The sequence below is a fragment of the Channa argus genome, unplaced genomic scaffold, assembly GCF_033026475.1.
Source record: "Channa argus isolate prfri unplaced genomic scaffold, Channa argus male v1.0 Contig125, whole genome shotgun sequence".
Taxonomy (NCBI): domain Eukaryota; kingdom Metazoa; phylum Chordata; class Actinopteri; order Anabantiformes; family Channidae; genus Channa; species Channa argus.
Window position 1 is genome coordinate 1 of NW_027125344.1, and position 19,222 is coordinate 19,222.

Genomic DNA, 19,222 nt, shown 5'->3' on the forward strand with positions numbered 1-19,222 from the left:
AACCAATAAAGCAGCAAAACAGCAATGAAAGAACAAAATTTGATGAAAATATAGAACAATTTCTATGAATAAATAGGCAGTAACACCAGCTTGTGCTGTCCGTAAACCCAAGCAAAAAAGTTTACAGCACCTGGTATTCCCAGGCGGTCTTCCTACCAAGTACTAACCAGGCCCGGCTCTATTTGGCTGCCGAGATCGGGCGTTTAGAGAGCGGTGTGGCCGTAAGCTGCATAAAAACGTTGGAGAAGCAGAATGCATGAAACTTGCTAAGAAGAAGATAAATGTGGCAAAGTACAAAGTACTATAACTGTACTGGTCTGTTACGCCCCTGTCCAGGGGGTCAGGGTGCAACATACAAAGATAAATTAGCATGTTCCCTCTCCGATCCCCAAACCAAAATCCAGGATCGAGATGTTCCAACAGAATGATATTTATTTTAAACGAAAGAAAGTGTCAAACAAAACATGACACTACAACTCAGGGCGAACCAAGGCCAACATAATAAACAAAATAAGCCATTTCCCATAGAAAGTGCTAGCTAGCCTGATAGAAATAAACAAACCAAAAGACAGTCGCTAACCCTTACTCCCTAATGTGAAAACAGTCCAAGAAAATGGCAGTTCACCCCTACAGATTTAATACTATTTACAAAATATACAATTTATTTAACATGGTCTACTAGTAATGAAGCACGATGGTTGAGAAACCAATAAAGTAGCAAAACAGCAATGAAAGAACAAAATTTGATGAAAATATAGAACAATTTCTATGAATAAATAGGCAGTAACACCAGCTTGTGCTGCCCGTAAACCCAAGCAAGAAAGCTTACAGCACCTGGTATTCCCAGGCGGTCTTCCTACCAAGTACTAACCAGGCCCGGCTCTATTTGGCTGCCGAGATCGGACGAGATCGGGCGCTTAGAGAGCGGTGTGGCCGTAAGCTGCATTTGACATCATCAACAGCTCTTAAAAACGCTGGAGAAGCAGAATGCATGACACTTGCTAAGAAGAAGATAAATGTGGCAAAGTACAAAGTACTATAACTGTACTGGTCTGTTACGCCCCTGTCCAGGGGGTCAGGGTGCAACATACAAAGATAAATTAGCATGTTCCCTCTCCGATCCCCAAACCAAACTCCAGTATCGAGATGTTCCAACAGAATGATATTTATTTTAAACGAAAGAAAGTGTCAAACAAAACATGACACTACAACTCAGGGCGAACCAAGGCCAACATAATAAACAAAATAAGCCATTTCCCACAGAAAGTGCTAGCTAGCCTGATAGAAATAAACAAACCAAAAGACAGTCGCTAACCCTAACTCCCTAATGTGAAAACAGTCCAAAGAAAATGGCTGTTCACCCCTACAGATTTAATACTATTTACAAAATATACAATTTATAAACAAAACCACGGCACAAAACCTAACAATTCAAAAATGCTAAATAAGGTTTGGAAACCAAGAACAGCAAACAGGTGCTGCTGCCAGAAAGAGCCTCGCTAGCTGTTGGGAACCGTACTTTTAAAACTCCAGGAAGTGTAGGATGGACCAATCAGCTTCCTGTACTGCCCCTCAATCCGGCCAATCAGGCAGGGCACCTATAAGAACAACAAATCAAAAACAACACATATGGCCAGGACCGTAACATGGTCTACTAGTAATGAAGCACGATGGTTGACAAACCAATAAAGTAGCAAAACAGTAATGAAAGAACAAAATTTGATGAAAATATACAACAATTTCTATGAATAAATAGGCAGTAACACCAGCTTGTGCTGCCCGTAAACCCAAGCAAAAAAGTTTACAGCACCTGGTATTCCCAGGCGGTCTTCCTACCAAGTACTAACCAGGCCCGGCTCTATTTGGCTGCCGAGATCGGGCGCTTAGAGAGCGGTGTGGCCGTAAGCTGCATTTGACATCATCAACAGCTCTTAAAAACGTTGGAGAAGCAGAATGCATGAAACTTGCTAAGAAGAAGATAAATGTGGCAAAGTACAAAGTACTATAACTGTACTGGTCTGTTACGCCCCTGTCCAGGGGGTCAGAGTGCAACATACAAAGATAAATTAGCATGTTCCCTCTCCAATCCCCAAACCAAAATCCAGGATCGAGATGTTCCAACAGAATGATATTTATTTTAAACGAAAGAAAGTGTCAAACAAAACATGACACTACAACTCAGGGCGAACCAAGGCCAACATAATAAACAAAATAAGCCATTTCCCACAGAAAGTGCTAGCTAGCCTGATAGAAATAAACAAACCAAAAGACAGTCGCTAACCCTAACTCCCTAATGTGAAAACAAGAGAAAACAATCAAAAGAAAATGGCTGTTCACCCCTACAGATTTAATACTATTTACAAAAATATACAATTTATAAACAAAACCACGGCACAAAACCTAACAATTCAAAAATGCTAAATAAGGTTTGGAAACCAAGAACAGCAAACAGGTGCTGCTGCCAGAAAGAGCCTCGCTAGCTGTTGGGAACTGTACTTTTAAAACTCCAGGAAGTGTAGGATGGACCAATCAGCTTCCTGTACTGCCCCTCAATCCGGCCAATCAGGCAGGGCACCTATAAGAACAACAAAATAAAAACAACACATATGGCCAGGACCGTAACATGGTCTACTAGTAATGAAGCACGATGGTTGACAAACCAATAATGTAGCAAAACAGCAATGAAAGAACAAAATTTGATGAAAATATAGAACAATTTCTATGAATAAATAGGCAGTAACACCAGCTTGTGCTGCCCGTAAACCCAAGCAAAAAAGCTTACAGCACCTTTTATTCCCAGGCAGTCTTCCTACCAAGTACTAACCAGGCCCGGCTCTATTTGGCTGCCGAGATCGGGCGCTTAGAGAGCGGTGTGGCCGTAAGCTGCATAAAAACGTTGGAGAAGCAGAATGCATGAAACTTGCTAAGAAGAAGATAAATGTGGCAAAGTACAAAGTACTATAACTGTACTGGTCTGTTACGCCCCTGTCCAGGGGGTCAGGGTGCAACATACAAAGATAAATTAGCATGTTCCCTCTCCGATCCCCAAACCAAAATCCAGGATCGAGATGTTCCAACAGAATGATATTTATTTTAAACGAAAGAAAGTGTCAAACAAAACATGACACTACAACTCAGGGCGAACCAAGGCCAACATAATAAACAAAATAAGCCATTTCCCACAAAAAGTGCTAGCTAGCCTGATAGAAATAAACAAACCAAAAGACAGTCGCTAACCCTAACTCCCTAATGTGAAAACAAGAGAAAACAATCAAAAGAAAATGGCTGTTCACCCCTAAAGATTTAATACTATTTACAAAATAAACAATTTATAAACAAAACCACGGCACAAAACCTAACAATTCAAAAATGCTAAATAAGGTTTGGAAACCAAGAACAGCAAACAGGTGCTGCGGCCAGAAAGAGCCTCGCTAGCTGTTGGGAACCGTACTTTTAAAACTCCAGGAAGTGTAGGATGGACCAATCAGCTTCCTGTACTGCCCCCCAATCCGGCCAATCAGGCAGGGCACCTATAAGAACAAAAAAATAAAAACAACACATAAGGCCAGGACCGTAACATGGTCTACTAGTAATGAAGCACGATGGTTGACAAACCAATAAAGTAGCAAAACAGTAATGAAAGAACAAAATTTGATGAAAATATAGAACAATTTCTATGAATAAATAGGCAGTAACACCAGCTTGTGCTGCCCGTAAACCCAAGCAAAAAAGCTTACAGCACTTGGTATTCCCAGGCGGTCTTCCTACCAAGTACTAACCAGGCCCGGCCCTATTTGGCTGCCGAGATCGGACGAGATCGGGCGCTTAAAGAGCGGTGTGGCCGTAAGCTGCATTTGACATCATCAACAGCTCTTAAAAACGCTGGAGAAGCAGAATGCATGACACTTGCTAAGAAGAAGATAAATGTGGCAAAGTACAAAGTACTATAACTGTACTGGTCTGTTACGCCCCTGTCTAGGGGCTCAGGGTGCAACATACAAAGATAAATTAGCATGTTCCCTCTCCGATCCCCAAACCAAAATCCAGGATCGAGATGTTCCAACAGAATGATATTTATTTTAAACGAAAGAAAGTGTCAAACAAAACATGACACTACAACTCAGGGCGAACCAAGGCCAACATAATAAACAAAATAAGCCATTTCCCACAGAAAGTGCTAGCTAGCCTGATAGAAATAAACAAACCAAAAGACAGTCGCTAACCCTAACTCCCTAATGTGAAAACAGTCCAAAGAAAATGGCAGTTCACCCCTACAGATTTAATACTATTTACAAAATATACAATTTATAAACAAAACCACGGCACAAAACCTAACAATTCAAAAATGCTGAATAAGGTTTAGAAACCAAGAACAGCAAACAGGTGCTGATGCCAGAAAGAGCCTCGCTAGCTGTTGGGAACCGTACTTTTAAAACTCCAGTAAGTGTAGGATGGACCAATCAGCTTCCTGTACTGCCCCCCAATCCGGCCAATCAGGCAGGGCACCTATAAGAATAAGAAAATAAAAACAACACATATGGCCAGGACCGTAACATGGTCTACTAGTAATGAAGCACGATGGTTGGCAAACCAATAAAGTAGCAAAACAGCAATGAAAGAACAAAATTTGATGAAAATATAGAACAATTTCTATGAATAAATAGGCAGTAACACCAGCTTGTGCTGCCCGTAAACCCAAGCAAAAAAGCTTACAGCACCTGGTATTCCCAGGCGGTCTTCCTACCAAGTACTAACCAGGCCCGGCTTTATTTGGCTGCCGAGATCGGACGAGATCGGGCGCTTAGAGAGCGGTGTGGCCGTAAGCTGCATTTGACATCATCAACAGCTCTTAAAAACGCTGGAGAAGCAGAATGCATGACACTTGCTAAGAAGAAGATAAATGTGGCAAAGTACAAAGTACTATAACTGTACTGGTCTGTTACGCCCCTTTCTAGGGGGTCAGGGTGAAACATACAAAGATAAATTTGCATGTTCCCTCTCCGATCCTCAAACCAAAATCCAGGATTGAGATGTTCCAACAGAATGATATTTATTTTAAACGAAAGAAAGTGTCAAACAAAACATGACACTACAACTCAGGGCGAACCAAGGCCAACATAATAAACAAAATAAACCATTTCCCACAGAAAGCGCTAGCTAGCCTGATAGAAATAAACAAACCAAAAGACAGTCGCTAACCCTAACTCCCTAATGTGAAAACAGTCCAAAGAAAATGGCAGTTCACCCCTACAGATTTAATACTATTTACAAAATATACAATTTATAAACAAAACCACGGCACAAAACCTAACAATTCAAAAATGCTAAATAAGGTTTGGAAACCAAGAACAGCAAACAGGTGCTGATGCCAGAAAGAGCCTCGCTAGCTGTTGGGAACCGTACTTTTAAAACTCCAGGAAGTGTAGGATGGACCAATCAGCTTCCTGTACTTCCCCCAAATCCGGCCAATCAGGCAGGGCACCTATAAGAACAAGAAAAAAAAAACAACACATATGGCCAGGACCGTAACATGGTCTACTAGTAATGAAGCACGATGGTTGGCAAACCAATAAAGTAGCAAAACAGCAATGAAAGAACAAAATTTGATGAAAATATAGAACAATTTCTATGAATAAATAGGCAGTAACACCAGCTTGTGCTGCCCGTAAACCCAAGCAAAAAAGCTTACAGCACCTGGTATTCCCAGGCGGTCTTCCTACCAAGTACTAACCAGGCCCGGCCCTATTTGGCTGCCGAGATCGGACGAGATCGGGCGGTTAAAGAGCGGTGTGGCCGTAAGCTGCATTTGACATCATCAACAGCTCTTAAAAACGCTGGAGAAGCAGAATGCATGACACTTGCTAAGAAGAAGATAAATGTGGCAAAGTACAAAGTACTATAACTGTACTGGTCTGTTACGCCCCTGTCTAGGGGCTCAGGGTGCAACATACAAAGATAAATTAGCATGTTCCCTCTCCGATCCCCAAACCAAAATCCAGGATCGAGATGTTCCAACAGAATGATATTTATTTTAAACGAAAGAAAGTGTCAAACAAAACATGACACTACAACTCAGGGCGAACCAAGGCCAACATAATAAACAAAATAAGCCATTTCCCACAGAAAGCGCTAGCTAGCCTGATAGAAATAAACAAACCAAAAGACAGTCGCTAACCCTAACTCCCTAATGTGAAAACAGTCCAAAGAAAATGGCAGTTCACCCCTACAGATTTAATACTATTTACAAAATATACAATTTATAAACAAAACCACGGCACAAAACCTAACAATTCAAAAATGCTAAATAAGGTTTGGAAACCAAGAACAGCAAACAGGTGCTGATGCCAGAAAGAGCCTCGCTAGCTGTTGGGAACCGTACTTTTAAAACTCCAGGAAGTGTAGGATGGACCAATCAGCTTCCTGTACTTCCCCCAAATCCGGCCAATCAGGCAGGGCACCTATAAGAACAAGAAAAAAAAAACAACACATATGGCCAGGACCGTAACATGGTCTACTAGTAATGAAGCACGATGGTTGGCAAACCAATAAAGTAGCAAAACAGCAATGAAAGAACAAAATTTGATGAAAATATAGAACAATTTCTATGAATAAATAGGCAGTAACACCAGCTTGTGCTGCCCGTAAACCCAAGCAAAAAAGCTTACAGCACCTGGTATTCCCAGGCGGTCTTCCTACCAAGTACTAACCAGGCCCGGCCCTATTTGGCTGCCGAGATCGGACGAGATCGGGCGCTTAAAGAGCGGTGTGGCCGTAAGCTGCATTTGACATCATCAACAGCTCTTAAAAACGCTGGAGAAGTAGAATGCATGACACTTGCTAAGAAGAAGATAAATGTGGCAAAGTACAAAGTACTATAACTGTACTGGTCTGTTACGCCCCTGTCTAGGGGCTCAGGGTGCAACATACAAAGATAAATTAGCATGTTCCCTCTCCGATCCCCAAACCAAAATCCAGGATCGAGATGTTCCAACAGAATGATATTTATTTTAAACGAAAGAAAGTGTCAAACAAAACATGACACTACAACTCAGGGCGAACCAAGGCCAACATAATAAACAAAATAAGCCATTTCCCACAGAAAGCGCTAGCTAGCCTGATAGAAATAAACAAACCAAAAGACAGTCGCTAACCCTAACTCCCTAATGTGAAAACAAGAGAAAACAATCAAAAGAAAATGGCAGTCCACCCCTACAGATTTAATACTATTTACAAAATATACAATTTATAAACAAAACCACGGCACAAAACCTAACAATTCAAAAATGCTAAATAAGATTTGGAAACCAAGAACAGCAAACAGGTGCTGATGCCAGAAAGAGCCTCGCTAGCTGTTGGGAACCGTACTTTTAAAACTCCAGGAAGTGTAGGATGGACCAATCAGCTTCCTGTACTGCCCCCCAATCCGGCCAATCAGGCAGGGCACCTATAAGAACAACAAAATAAAAACAACACATATGGCCAGGACCGTAACATGGTCTACTAGTAATGAAGCACGATGGTTGACAAACCAATAAAGTAGCAAAACCGCAATGAAAGAACAAAATTTGATGAAAATATAGAACAATTTCTATGAATAAATAGGCAGTAACACCAGCTTGTGCTGCCCGTAAACCCAAGCAAAAAAGCTTACAGCACCTGGTATTCCCAGGCGGTTTTCCTACCAAGTACTAACAAGGCCCGGCCCTATTTGGCTGCCGAGATCGGACGAGATCGGGCGCTTCGAGAGCAGTGTGGCCGTAAGCTGCATTTGATATCATCAACAGCTCCTAAAAACGCTGGAGAAGCAGAATGCATGACACTCGCTAAGAAGAAGATAAATGTGGCAAAGTACTAAAACGGTAACGGTCTAGTAGTAAAGAAGCACGATGGTTGACAAACCAATAAAGCAGCAAAACAGCAATGAAAGAACAAAATTTGATGAAAATATAGAACAATTTCTATGAATAAATAGGCAGTAACACCAGCTTGTGCTGCCCGTAAACCCAAGCAAAAAAGCTTACAGCACCTGGTATTCCCACGCGGTCTTCCTACCAAGTACTAACCAGGCCCGGCTCTATTTGGCTGCCGAGATCGGACGAGATCGGGCGCTTAGAGAGCGGTGTGGCCGTAAGCTGCATTTGACATCATCAACAGCTCTTAAAAACGTTGGAGAAGCAGAATGCATGAAACTTGCTAAGACGAAGATAAATGTGGCAAAGTACAAAGTACTATAACTGTACTGGTCTGTTATGCCCCTGTCCAGGGGGTCAGGGTGCAACATACAAAGATAAATTAGCATGTTCCCTCTCCGATCCCCAAACCAAAATCCAGGATCGAGATGTTCCAACAGAATGATATTTATTTTAAACGAAAGAAAGTGTCAAACAAAACATGACACTACAACTCAGGGCGAACCAAGGCCAACATAATAAACAAAATAAGCCATTTCCCACAGAAAGTGCTAGCTAGCCTGATAGAAATAAACAAACCAAAACACAGTCGCTAACCCTAACTCCCTAATGTGAAAACAGTCCAAAGAAAATGGCTGTTCACCCCTACAGATTTAATACGAATTACAAAATATACAATTTATAAACAAAACCACGGCAAAAAACCTAACAAATCAAAAATGCTAAATAAGGTTTGGAAACCAAGAACAGCAAACAGGTGCTGCTGCCAGAAAGAGCCTCGCTAGCTGTTGGGAACCGTACTTTTAAAACTCCAGGAAGTGTAGGATGGACCAATCAGCTTCCTGTACTGCCCCCCAATCCGGCCAATCAGGCAGGGCACCTATAAGAACAACAAATCAAAAACAACACATATGGCCAGGACCGTAACATGGTCTACTAGTAATGAAGCACGATGGTTGAAAAACCAATAAAGTAGCAAAACAGCAATGAAAGAACAAAATTTGATGAAAATATAGAACAATTTCTATGAATAAATAGGCAGTAACACCAGCTTGTGCTGCCCGTAAACCCAAGCAAAAAAGCTTACAGCACCTGGTATTCCCAGGCGGTCTTCCTACCAAGTACTAACCAGGCCCGGCTCTATTTGGCTGCCGAGATCGGACGAGATCGGGCGCTTAGAGAGCGGTGTGGCCGTAAGCTGCATTTGACATCATCAACAGCTCTTAAAAACGCTGGAGAAGCAGAATGCATGACACTTGCTAAGAAGAAGATAAATGTGGCAAAGTACAAAGTACTATAACTGTACTGGTCTGTTACGCCCCTGTCCAGGGGGTCAGGGTGCAACATACAAAGATAAATTAGCATGTTCCCTCTCCGATCCCCAAACCAAAATCCAGGATCGAGATGTTCCAACAGAATGATATTTATTTTAAACGAAAGAAAGTGTCAAACAAAACATGACACTACAACTCAGGGCGAACCAAGGCCAACATAATAAACAAAATAAGCCATTTCCCACAGAAAGTGCTAGCTAGCCTGATAGAAATAAACAAACCAAAAGACAGTCGCTAACCCTAACTCCCTAATGTGAAAACAAGAGAAAACAATCAAAAGAAAATGGCTGTTCACCCCTACAGATTTAATACGAATTACAAAATATACAATTTATAAACAAAACCACGGCACAAAACCTAAGAATTCAAAAATGCTAAATAAGGTTTGGAAACCAAGAACAGCAAACAGGTGCTGCTGCCAGAAAGAGCCTCGCTAGCTGTTGGGAACCGTACTTTTAAAACTCCAGGAAGTGTAGGATGGACCAATCAGCTTCCTGTACTGCCCCTCAATCCGGCCAATCAGGCAGGGCACCTATAAGAACGAGAAAATAAAAACAACACATATGGCCAGGACCGTAACATGGTCTACTAGTAATGAAGCACGATGGTTGAAAAACCAATAAAGTAGCAAAACAGCAATGAAAGAACAAAATTTGATGAAAATATAGAACAATTTCTATGAATAAATAGGCAGTAACACCAGCTTGTGCTGCCCGTAAACCCAAGCAAAAAAGCTTACAGCACCTGGTATTCCCAGGCGGTCTTCCTACCAAGTACTAACCAGGCCCGGCTCTATTTGGCTGCCGAGATCGGACGAGATCGGGCGCTTAGAGAGCGGTGTGGCCGTAAGCTGCATTTGACATCATCAACAGCTCTTAAAAACGCTGGAGAAGCAGAATGCATGACACTTGCTAAGAAGAAGATAAATGTGGCAAAGTACAAAGTACTATAACTGTACTGGTCTGTTACGCCCCTGTCCAGGGGGTCAGGGTGCAACATACAAAGATAAATTAGCATGTTCCCTCTCCGATCCCCAAACCAAAATCCAGGATCGAGATGTTCCAACAGAATGATATTTATTTTAAACGAAAGAAAGTGTCAAACAAAACATGACACTACAACTCAGGGCGAACCAAGGCCAACATAATAAACAAAATAAGCCATTTCCCACAGAAAGTGCTAGCTAGCCTGATAGAAATAAACAAACCAAAAGACAGTCGCTAACCCTAACTCCCTAATGTGAAAACAAGAGAAAACAATCAAAAGAAAATGGCTGTTCACCCCTACAGATTTAATACGAATTACAAAATATACAATTTATAAACAAAACCACGGCACAAAACCTAAGAATTCAAAAATGCTAAATAAGGTTTGGAAACCAAGAACAGCAAACAGGTGCTGCTGCCAGAAAGAGCCTCGCTAGCTGTTGGGAACCGTACTTTTAAAACTCCAGGAAGTGTAGGATGGACCAATCAGCTTCCTGTACTGCCCCTCAATCCGGCCAATCAGGCAGGGCACCTATAAGAATGAGAAAATAAAAACAACACATATGGCCAGGACCGTAACATGGTCTACTAGTAATGAAGCACGATGGTTGACAAACCAATAAAGTAGCAAAACAGCAATGAAAGAACAAAATTTGATGAAAATATAGAACAATTTCTATGAATAAATAGGCAGTAACACCAGCTTGTGCTGCCCGTAAACCCAAGCAAAAAAGCTTACAGCACCTGGTATTCCCAGGCGGTCTTCCTACCAAGTACTAACCAGGCCCGGCTCTATTTGGCTGCCGAGATCGGACGAGATCGGGCGCTTAGAGAGCGGTGTGGCCGTAAGCTGCATTTGACATCATCAACAGCTCTTAAAAACGCTGGAGAAGCAGAAGGCATGACACTTGCTAAGAAGAAGATAAATGTGGCAAAGTACAAAGTACTATAACTGTACTGGTCTGTTACGCCCCTGTCCAGGGGGTCAGGGTGCAACATACAAAGATAAATTAGCATGTTCCCTCTCCGATCCCCAAACCAAAATCCAGGATCGAGATGTTCCAACAGAATGATATTCATTTTAAACGAAAGAAAGTGTCAAACAAAACATGACACTACAACTCAGGGCGAACCAAGGCCAACATAATAAACAAAATAAGCCATTTCCCACAGAAAGTGCTAGCTAGCCTGATAGAAATAAACAAACCAAAAGACAGTCGCTAACCCTAACTCCCAAATGTGAAAACAATCCAAAGAAAATGGCAGTTCACCCCTACAGATTTAATACTATTTACAAAATATACAATTTATAAACAAAACGACGGCATAAAACCTAACAATTCAAAAATGCTAAATAAAGTTTGGAAACCAAGAACAGCAAACAGGTGCTGCTGCCAGAAAGAGCCTCGCTAGCTGTTGGGAACCGTACTTTTAAAACTCCAGGAAGTGTAGGATGGACCAATCAGCTTCCTGTACTGCCCCTCAATCCGGCCAATCAGGCAGGGCACCTATAAGAACGAGAAAATAAAAACAACACATATGGCCAGGACCGTAACATGGTCTACTAGTAATGTAGCACGATGGTTGAAAAACCAATAAAGTAGCAAAACAGCAATGAAAGAACAAAATTTGATGAAAATATAGAACAATTTCTATGAATAAATAGGCAGTAACACCAGCTTGTGCTGCCCGTAAACCCAAGCAAAAAAGCTTACAGCACCTGGTATTCCCAGGTGGTCTTCCTACCAAGTACTAACCAGGCCCGGCTCTATTTGGCTGCCGAGATCGGACGAGATCGGGCGCTTAGAGAGCGGTGTGGCCGTAAGCTGCATTTGACATCATCAACAGCTCTTAAAAACACTGGAGAAGCAGAATGCATGACACTTGCTAAGAAGAAGACAAATGTGGCAAAGTACAAAGTACTATAACTGTACTGGTCTGTTACGCCCCTGTCCAGGGGGTCAGGGTGCAACATACAAAGATAAATTAGCATGTTCCCTCTCCGATCCCCAAACCAAAATCCAGGATCGAGATGTTCCAACAGAATGATATTTATTTTAAACGAAAGAAAGTGTCAAACAAAACATGACACTACAACTCAGGGCGAACCAAGGCCAACATAATAAACAAAATAAGCCATTTCCCACAGAAAGTGCTAGCTAGCCTGATAGAAATAAACAAACCAAAAGACAGTCGCTAACCCTAACTCCCTAATGTGAAAACAGTCCAAAGAAAATGGCTGTTCACCCCTACAGATTTAATACTATTTACAAAATATACAATTTATAAACAAAACCACGGCACAAAACCTAACAATTCAAAAATGCTAAATAAGGTTTGGAAACCAAGAACAGCAAACAGGTGCTGCTGCCAGAAAGAGCCTCGCTAGCTGTTGGGAACCGTACTTTTAAAACTCCAGGAAGTGTAGGATGGACCAATCAGCTTCCTGTACTGCCCCTCAATCCGGCCAATCAGGCAGGGCACCTATAAGAACAACATATCAAAAACAACACATATGGCCAGGACCGTAACATGGTCTACTAGTAATGAAGCACGATGGTTGACAAACCAATAAAGTAGCAAAACAGTAATGAAAGAACAAAATTTGATGAAAATATAGAACAATTTCTATGAATAAATAGGCAGTAACACCAGCTTGTGCTGCCCGTAAACCCAAGCAAAAAAGCTTACAGCACCTGGTATTCCCACGCGGTCTTCCTACCAAGTACTAACCAGGCCCGGCTCTATTTGGCTGCCGAGATCGGACGAGATCGGGCGCTTAGAGAGCGGTGTGGCCGTAAGCTGCATTTGACATCATCAACAGCTCTTAAAAACGTTGGAGAAGCAGAATGCATGAAACTTGCTAAGACGAAGATAAATGTGGCAAAGTACAAAGTACTATAACTGTACTGGTCTGTTACGCCCCTGTCCAGGGGGTCAGGGTGCAACATACAAAGATAAATTAGCATGTTCCCTCTCCGATCCCCAAACCAAAATCCAGGATCGAGATGTTCCAAGAGAATGATATTTATTTTAAACGAAAGAAAGTGTCAAACAAAACATGACACTACAACTCAGGGCGAACCAAGGCCAACATAATAAACAAAATAAGCCATTTCCCACAGAAAGTGCTAGCTAGCCTGATAGAAATAAACAAACCAAAACACAGTCGCTAACCCTAACTCCCTAATGTGAAAACAGTCCAAAGAAAATGGCTGTTCACCCCTACAGATTTAATACTATTTACAAAATATACAATTTATAAACAAAACCACGGCATAAAACCTAACAATTCAAAAATGCTAAATAAAGTTTGGAAACCAAGAACAGCAAACAGGTGCTGCTGCCAGAAAGAGCCTCGCTAGCTGTTGGGAACCGTACTTTTAAAACTCCAGGAAGTGTAGGATGGACCAATCAGCTTCCTGTACTGCCCCCCAATCCGGCCAATCAGGCAGGGCACCTATAAGAACAACAAAATAAAAACAACACATATGGCCAGGACCGTAACATGGTCTACTAGTAATGAAGCACGATTGTTGAAAAACCAATAAAGTAGCAAAACAGCAATGAAAGAACAAAATTTGATGAAAATAAAGAACAATTTCTATGAATAAATAGGCAGTAACACCAGCTTGTGCTGCCCGTAAACCCAAGCAAAAAAGCTTACAGCACCTGGTATTCCCAGGCGGTCTTCCTACCAAGTACTAACCAGGCCCGGCTCTATTTGGCTGCCGAGATCGGACGAGATCGGGCGCTTAGAGAGCGGTGTGGCCGTAAGCTGCATTTGACATCATCAACAGCTCTTAAAAACGCTGGAGAAGCAGAATGCATGACACTTGCTAAGAAGAAGATAAATGTGGCAAAGTACAAAGTACTATAACTGTACTGGTCTGTTACGCCCCTGTCCAGGGGGTCAGGGTGCAACATACAAAGATAAATTAGCATGTTCCCTCTCCGATCCCCAAACCAAAATCCAGGACCGAGATGTTCCAACAGAATGATATTTATTTTAAACGAAAGAAAGTGTCAAACAAAACATGACACTACAACTCAGGGCGAACCAAGGCCAACATAATAAACAAAATAAGCCATTTCCCACAGAAAGTGCTAGCTAGCCTGATAGAAATAAACAAACCAAAAGACAGTCGCTAACCCTAACTCCCTAATGTGAAAACAAGAGAAAACAATCAAAAGAAAATGGCTGTTCACCCCTACAGATTTAATACGAATTACAAAATATACAATTTATAAACAAAACCACGGCACAAAACCTAACAATTCAAAAATGCTAAATAAGGTTTGGAAACCAAGAACAGCAAACAGGTGTTACTGCCAGAAAGAGCCTCGCTAGCTGTTGGGAACCGTACTTTTAAAACTCCAGGAAGTGTAGGATGGACCAATCAGCTTCCTGTACTGCCCCTCAATCCGGCCAATCAGGCAGGGCACCTATAAGAACGAGAAAATAAAAACAACACATATGGCCAGGACCGTAACATGGTCTACTAGTAATGAAGCACGATGGTTGAAAAACCAATAAAGTAGCAAAACAGCAATGAAAGAACAAAATTTGATGAAAATATAGAACAATTTCTATGAATAAATAGGCAGTAACACCAGCTTGTGCTGCCCGTAAACCCAAGCAAAAAAGCTTACAGCACCTGGTATTCCCAGGTGGTCTTCCTACCAAGTACTAACCAGGCCCGGCTCTATTTGGCTGCCGAGATCGGACGAGATTGGGCGCTTAGAGAGCGGTGTGGCCGTAAGCTGCATTTGACATCATAAACAGCTCTTAAAAACACTGGAGAAGCAGAATGCATGACACTTGCTAAGAAGAAGACAAATGTGGCAAAGTACAAAGTACTATAACTGTACTGGTCTGTTACGCCCCTGTCCAGGGGGTCAGGGTGCAACATACAAAGACAAATTAGCATGTTCCCTCTCCGATCCCCAAACCAAAATCCAGGATCGAGATGTTCCAACAGAATGATATTTATTTTAAACGAAAGAAAGTGTCAAACAAAACATGACACTACAACTCAGGGCGAACCAAGGCCAACATAATAAACAAAATAAGCCATTTCCCACAGAAAGTGCTAGCTAGCCTGATAGAAATAAACAAACCAAAAGACAGTCGCTAACCCTAACTCCCTAATGTGAAAACAGTCCAAAGAAAATGGCTGTTCACCCCTACAGATTTAATACTATTTACAAAATATACAATTTATAAACAAAACCACAGCACAAAACCTAACCATTCAAAAATGCTAAATAAGGTTTGGAAACCAAGAACAGCAAACAGGTGCTGCTGCCAGAAAGAGCCTCGCTAGCTGTTGGGAACCGTACTTTTAAAACTCCAGGAAGTGTAGGATGGACCAATCAGCTTCCTGTACTGCCCCTCAATCCGGCCAATCAGGCAGGGCACCTATAAGAACAACATATCAAAAACAACACATATGGCCAGGACCGTAACATGGTCTACTAGTAATGAAGCACGATGGTTGACAAACCAATAAAGTAGCAAAACAGTAATGAAAGAACAAAATTTGATGAAAATATAGAACAATTTCTATGAATAAATAGGCAGTAACACCAGCTTGTGCTGCCCGTAAACCCAAGCAAAAAAGCTTACAGCACCTGGTATTCCCACGCGGTCTTCCTACCAAGTACTAACCAGGCCCGGCTCTATTTGGCTGCCGAGATCGGACGAGATCGGGCGCTTAGAGAGCGGTGTGGCCGTAAGCTGCATTTGACATCATCAACAGCTCTTAAAAACGTTGGAGAAGCAGAATGCATGAAACTTGCTAAGACGAAGATAAATGTGGCAAAGTACAAAGTACTATAACTGTACTGGTCTGTTACGCCCCTGTCCAGGGGGTCAGGGTGCAACATACAAAGATAAATTAGCATGTTCCCTCTCCGATCCCCAAACCAAAATCCAGGATCGAGATGTTCCAACAGAATGATATTTATTTTAAACGAAAGAAAGTGTCAAACAAAACATGACACTACAACTCAGGGCGAACCAAGGCCAACATAATAAACAAAATAAGCCATTTCCCACAGAAAGTGCTAGCTAGCCTGATAGAAATAAACAAACCAAAAGACAGTCGCTAACCCTAACTCCCTAATGTGAAAACAAGAGAAAACAATCAAAAGAAAATGGCTGTTCACCCCTACAGATTTAATACGAATTACAAAATATACAATTTATAAACAAAACCACGGCACAAAACCTAACAATTCAAAAATGCTAAATAAGGTTTGGAAACCAAGAACAGCAAACAGGTGTTACTGCCAGAAAGAGCCTCGCTAGCTGTTGGGAACCGTACTTTTAAAACTCCAGGAAGTGTAGGATGGACCAATCAGCTTCCTGTACTGCCCCTCAATCCGGCCAATCAGGCAGGGCACCTATAAGAACGAGAAAATAAAAACAACACATATGGCCAGGACCGTAACATGGTCTACTAGTAATGAAGCACGATGGTTGAAAAACCAATAAAGTAGCAAAACAGCAATGAAAGAACAAAATTTGATGAAAATATAGAACAATTTCTATGAATAAATAGGCAGTAACACCAGCTTGTGCTGCCCGTAAACCCAAGCAAAAAAGCTTACAGCACCTGGTATTCCCAGGTGGTCTTCCTACCAAGTACTAACCAGGCCCGGCTCTATTTGGCTGCCGAGATCGGACGAGATTGGGCGCTTAGAGAGCGGTGTGGCCGTAAGCTGCATTTGACATCATCAACAGCTCTTAAAAACACTGGAGAAGCAGAATGCATGACACTTGCTAAGAAAAAGACAAATGTGGCAAAGTACAAAGTACTATAACTGTACTGGTCTGTTACGCCCCTGTCCAGGGGGTCAGGGTGCAACATACAAAGATAAATTAGCATGTTCCCTCTCCGATCCCCAAACCAAAATCCAGGATCGAGATGTTCCAACAGAATGATATTTATTTTAAACGAAAGAAAGTGTCAAACAAAACATGACACTACAACTCAGGGCGAACCAAGGCCAACATAATAAACAAAATAAGCCATTTCCCACAGAAAGTGCTAGCTAGCCTGATAGAAATAAACAAACCAAAAGACAGTCGCTAACCCTAACTCCCTAATGTGAAAACAAGAGAAAACAATCAAAAGAAAATGGCTGTTCACCCCTACAGATTTAATACGAATTACAAAATATACAATTTATAAACAAAACCACGGCACAAAACCTAAGAATTCAAAAATGCTAAATAAGGTTTGGAAACCAAGAACAGCAAACAGGTGCTGCTGCCAGAAAGAGCCTCGCTAGCTGTTGGGAACCGTACTTTTAAAACTCCAGGAAGTGTAGGATGGACCAATCAGCTTCCTGTACTGCCCCCCAATCCGGCCAATCAGGCAGGGCACCTATAAGAACAACAAAATAAAAACAACACATATGGCCAGGACCGTAACATGGTCTACTAGTAATGAAGCACGATGGTTGACAAACCAATAAAGTAGCAAAACAGCAATGAAAGAACAAAATTTGATGAAAATATAGAACAATTTCTATGAATAAATAGGCAGTAACACCAGCTTGTGCTGCCCGTAAACCCAAGCAAAAAAGCTTACAGCACCTGGTATTCCCAGGCGGTCTTCCTACCAAGTACTAACCTGGCCTGGCTCTATTTGGCTGCCGAGATCGGACGAGATCGGGCGCTTAGAGAGCTGTGTGGCCGTAAGCTGCATAAAAACGTTGGAGAAGCAGAATGCATGAAACTTGCTAAGAAGAAGATAAATGTGGCAAAGTACAAAGTACTATAACTGTACTGGTCTGTTACGCCCCTGTCCAGGGGGTCAGGGTGCAACATACAAAGATAAATTAGCATGTTCCCTCTCCGATCCCCAAACCAAAATCCAGGATCGAGATGTTCCAACAGAATGATATTTATTTTAAACGAAAGAAAGTGTCAAACAAAACATGACACTACAACTCAGGGCGAACCAAGGCCAACATAATAAACAAAATAAGCCATTTCCCACAGAAAGTGCTAGCTAGCCTGATAGAAATAAACAAACCAAAAGACAGTCGCTAACCCTAACTCCCTAATGTGAAAACAAGAGAAAACAATCAAAAGAAAATGGCTGTTCACCCCTACAGATTTAATACGAATTACAAAATATACAATTTATAAACAAAACCACGGCACAAAACCTAACAATTCAAAAATGCTAAATAAGGTTTGGAAACCAAGAACAGCAAACAGGTGCTGCTGCCAGAAAGAGCCTCGCTAGCTGTTGGGAACCGTACTTTTAAAACTCCAGGAAGTGTAGGATGGACCAATCAGCTTCCTGTACTGCCCCTCAATCCGGCCAATCAGGCAGGGCACCTATAAGAATGAGAAAATAAAAACAACACATATGGCCAGGACCGTAACATGGTCTACTAGTAATGAAGCACGATGGTTGACAAACCAATAAAGTAGCAAAACAGCAATGAAAGAACAAAATTTGATGAAAATATAGAACAATTTCTATGAATAAATAGGCAGTAACACCAGCTTGTGCTGCCCGTAAACCCAAGCAAAAAAGCTTACAGCACCTGGTATCCCCAGGCGGTCTTCCTACCAAGTACTAACCAGGCCCGGCTCTATTTGGCTGCCGAGATCGGACGAGATCGGGCGCTTAGAGAGCGGTGTGGCCGTAAGCTGCATTTGACATCATCAACAGCTCTTAAAAACGCTGGAGAAGCAGAAGGCATGACACTTGCTAAGAAGAAGATAAATGTGGCAAAGTACAAAGTACTATAACTGTACTGGTCTGTTACGCCCCTGTCCAGGGGGTCAGGGTGCAACATACAAAGATAAATTAGCATGTTCCCTCTCCGATCCCCAAACCAAAATCCAGGATCGAGATGTTCCAACAGAATGATATTCATTTTAAACGAAAGAAAGTGTCAAACAAAACATGACACTACAACTCAGGGCGAACCAAGGCCAACATAATAAACAAAATAAGCCATT

The 19,222-nt window shown here is 41.8% G+C and overlaps 20 pseudogenes; all 20 read right to left on the reverse strand.

Annotated features, from left to right (window-relative positions):
• Window positions 1-118: 118 nt before the first annotated feature.
• LOC137121733 (5S ribosomal RNA) lies at window positions 119-227 on the reverse strand (annotated as a pseudogene).
• A 595-nt stretch (window positions 228-822) lies between these two features.
• Window positions 823-941, reverse strand: LOC137121754 (5S ribosomal RNA; annotated as a pseudogene).
• An 857-nt stretch (window positions 942-1,798) lies between these two features.
• On the reverse strand, window positions 1,799-1,907 carry LOC137121725 (5S ribosomal RNA; annotated as a pseudogene).
• Window positions 1,908-3,730: 1,823 nt separating this feature from the next.
• Window positions 3,731-3,849, reverse strand: LOC137121778 (5S ribosomal RNA; annotated as a pseudogene).
• Window positions 3,850-4,706: 857 nt separating this feature from the next.
• LOC137121771 (5S ribosomal RNA) lies at window positions 4,707-4,825 on the reverse strand (annotated as a pseudogene).
• Window positions 4,826-5,682: 857 nt separating this feature from the next.
• On the reverse strand, window positions 5,683-5,801 carry LOC137121768 (5S ribosomal RNA; annotated as a pseudogene).
• An 857-nt stretch (window positions 5,802-6,658) lies between these two features.
• On the reverse strand, window positions 6,659-6,777 carry LOC137121751 (5S ribosomal RNA; annotated as a pseudogene).
• Window positions 6,778-7,644: 867 nt separating this feature from the next.
• LOC137121722 (5S ribosomal RNA) lies at window positions 7,645-7,763 on the reverse strand (annotated as a pseudogene).
• Window positions 7,764-8,014: 251 nt separating this feature from the next.
• LOC137121755 (5S ribosomal RNA) lies at window positions 8,015-8,133 on the reverse strand (annotated as a pseudogene).
• An 857-nt stretch (window positions 8,134-8,990) lies between these two features.
• LOC137121765 (5S ribosomal RNA) lies at window positions 8,991-9,109 on the reverse strand (annotated as a pseudogene).
• An 867-nt stretch (window positions 9,110-9,976) lies between these two features.
• LOC137121777 (5S ribosomal RNA) lies at window positions 9,977-10,095 on the reverse strand (annotated as a pseudogene).
• An 867-nt stretch (window positions 10,096-10,962) lies between these two features.
• On the reverse strand, window positions 10,963-11,081 carry LOC137121720 (5S ribosomal RNA; annotated as a pseudogene).
• An 857-nt stretch (window positions 11,082-11,938) lies between these two features.
• On the reverse strand, window positions 11,939-12,057 carry LOC137121742 (5S ribosomal RNA; annotated as a pseudogene).
• An 857-nt stretch (window positions 12,058-12,914) lies between these two features.
• LOC137121756 (5S ribosomal RNA) lies at window positions 12,915-13,033 on the reverse strand (annotated as a pseudogene).
• Window positions 13,034-13,890: 857 nt separating this feature from the next.
• LOC137121731 (5S ribosomal RNA) lies at window positions 13,891-14,009 on the reverse strand (annotated as a pseudogene).
• An 867-nt stretch (window positions 14,010-14,876) lies between these two features.
• LOC137121779 (5S ribosomal RNA) lies at window positions 14,877-14,995 on the reverse strand (annotated as a pseudogene).
• Window positions 14,996-15,852: 857 nt separating this feature from the next.
• On the reverse strand, window positions 15,853-15,971 carry LOC137121757 (5S ribosomal RNA; annotated as a pseudogene).
• Window positions 15,972-16,838: 867 nt separating this feature from the next.
• Window positions 16,839-16,957, reverse strand: LOC137121780 (5S ribosomal RNA; annotated as a pseudogene).
• An 867-nt stretch (window positions 16,958-17,824) lies between these two features.
• LOC137121719 (5S ribosomal RNA) lies at window positions 17,825-17,943 on the reverse strand (annotated as a pseudogene).
• Window positions 17,944-18,789: 846 nt separating this feature from the next.
• LOC137121776 (5S ribosomal RNA) lies at window positions 18,790-18,908 on the reverse strand (annotated as a pseudogene).
• Window positions 18,909-19,222: the final 314 nt, after the last annotated feature.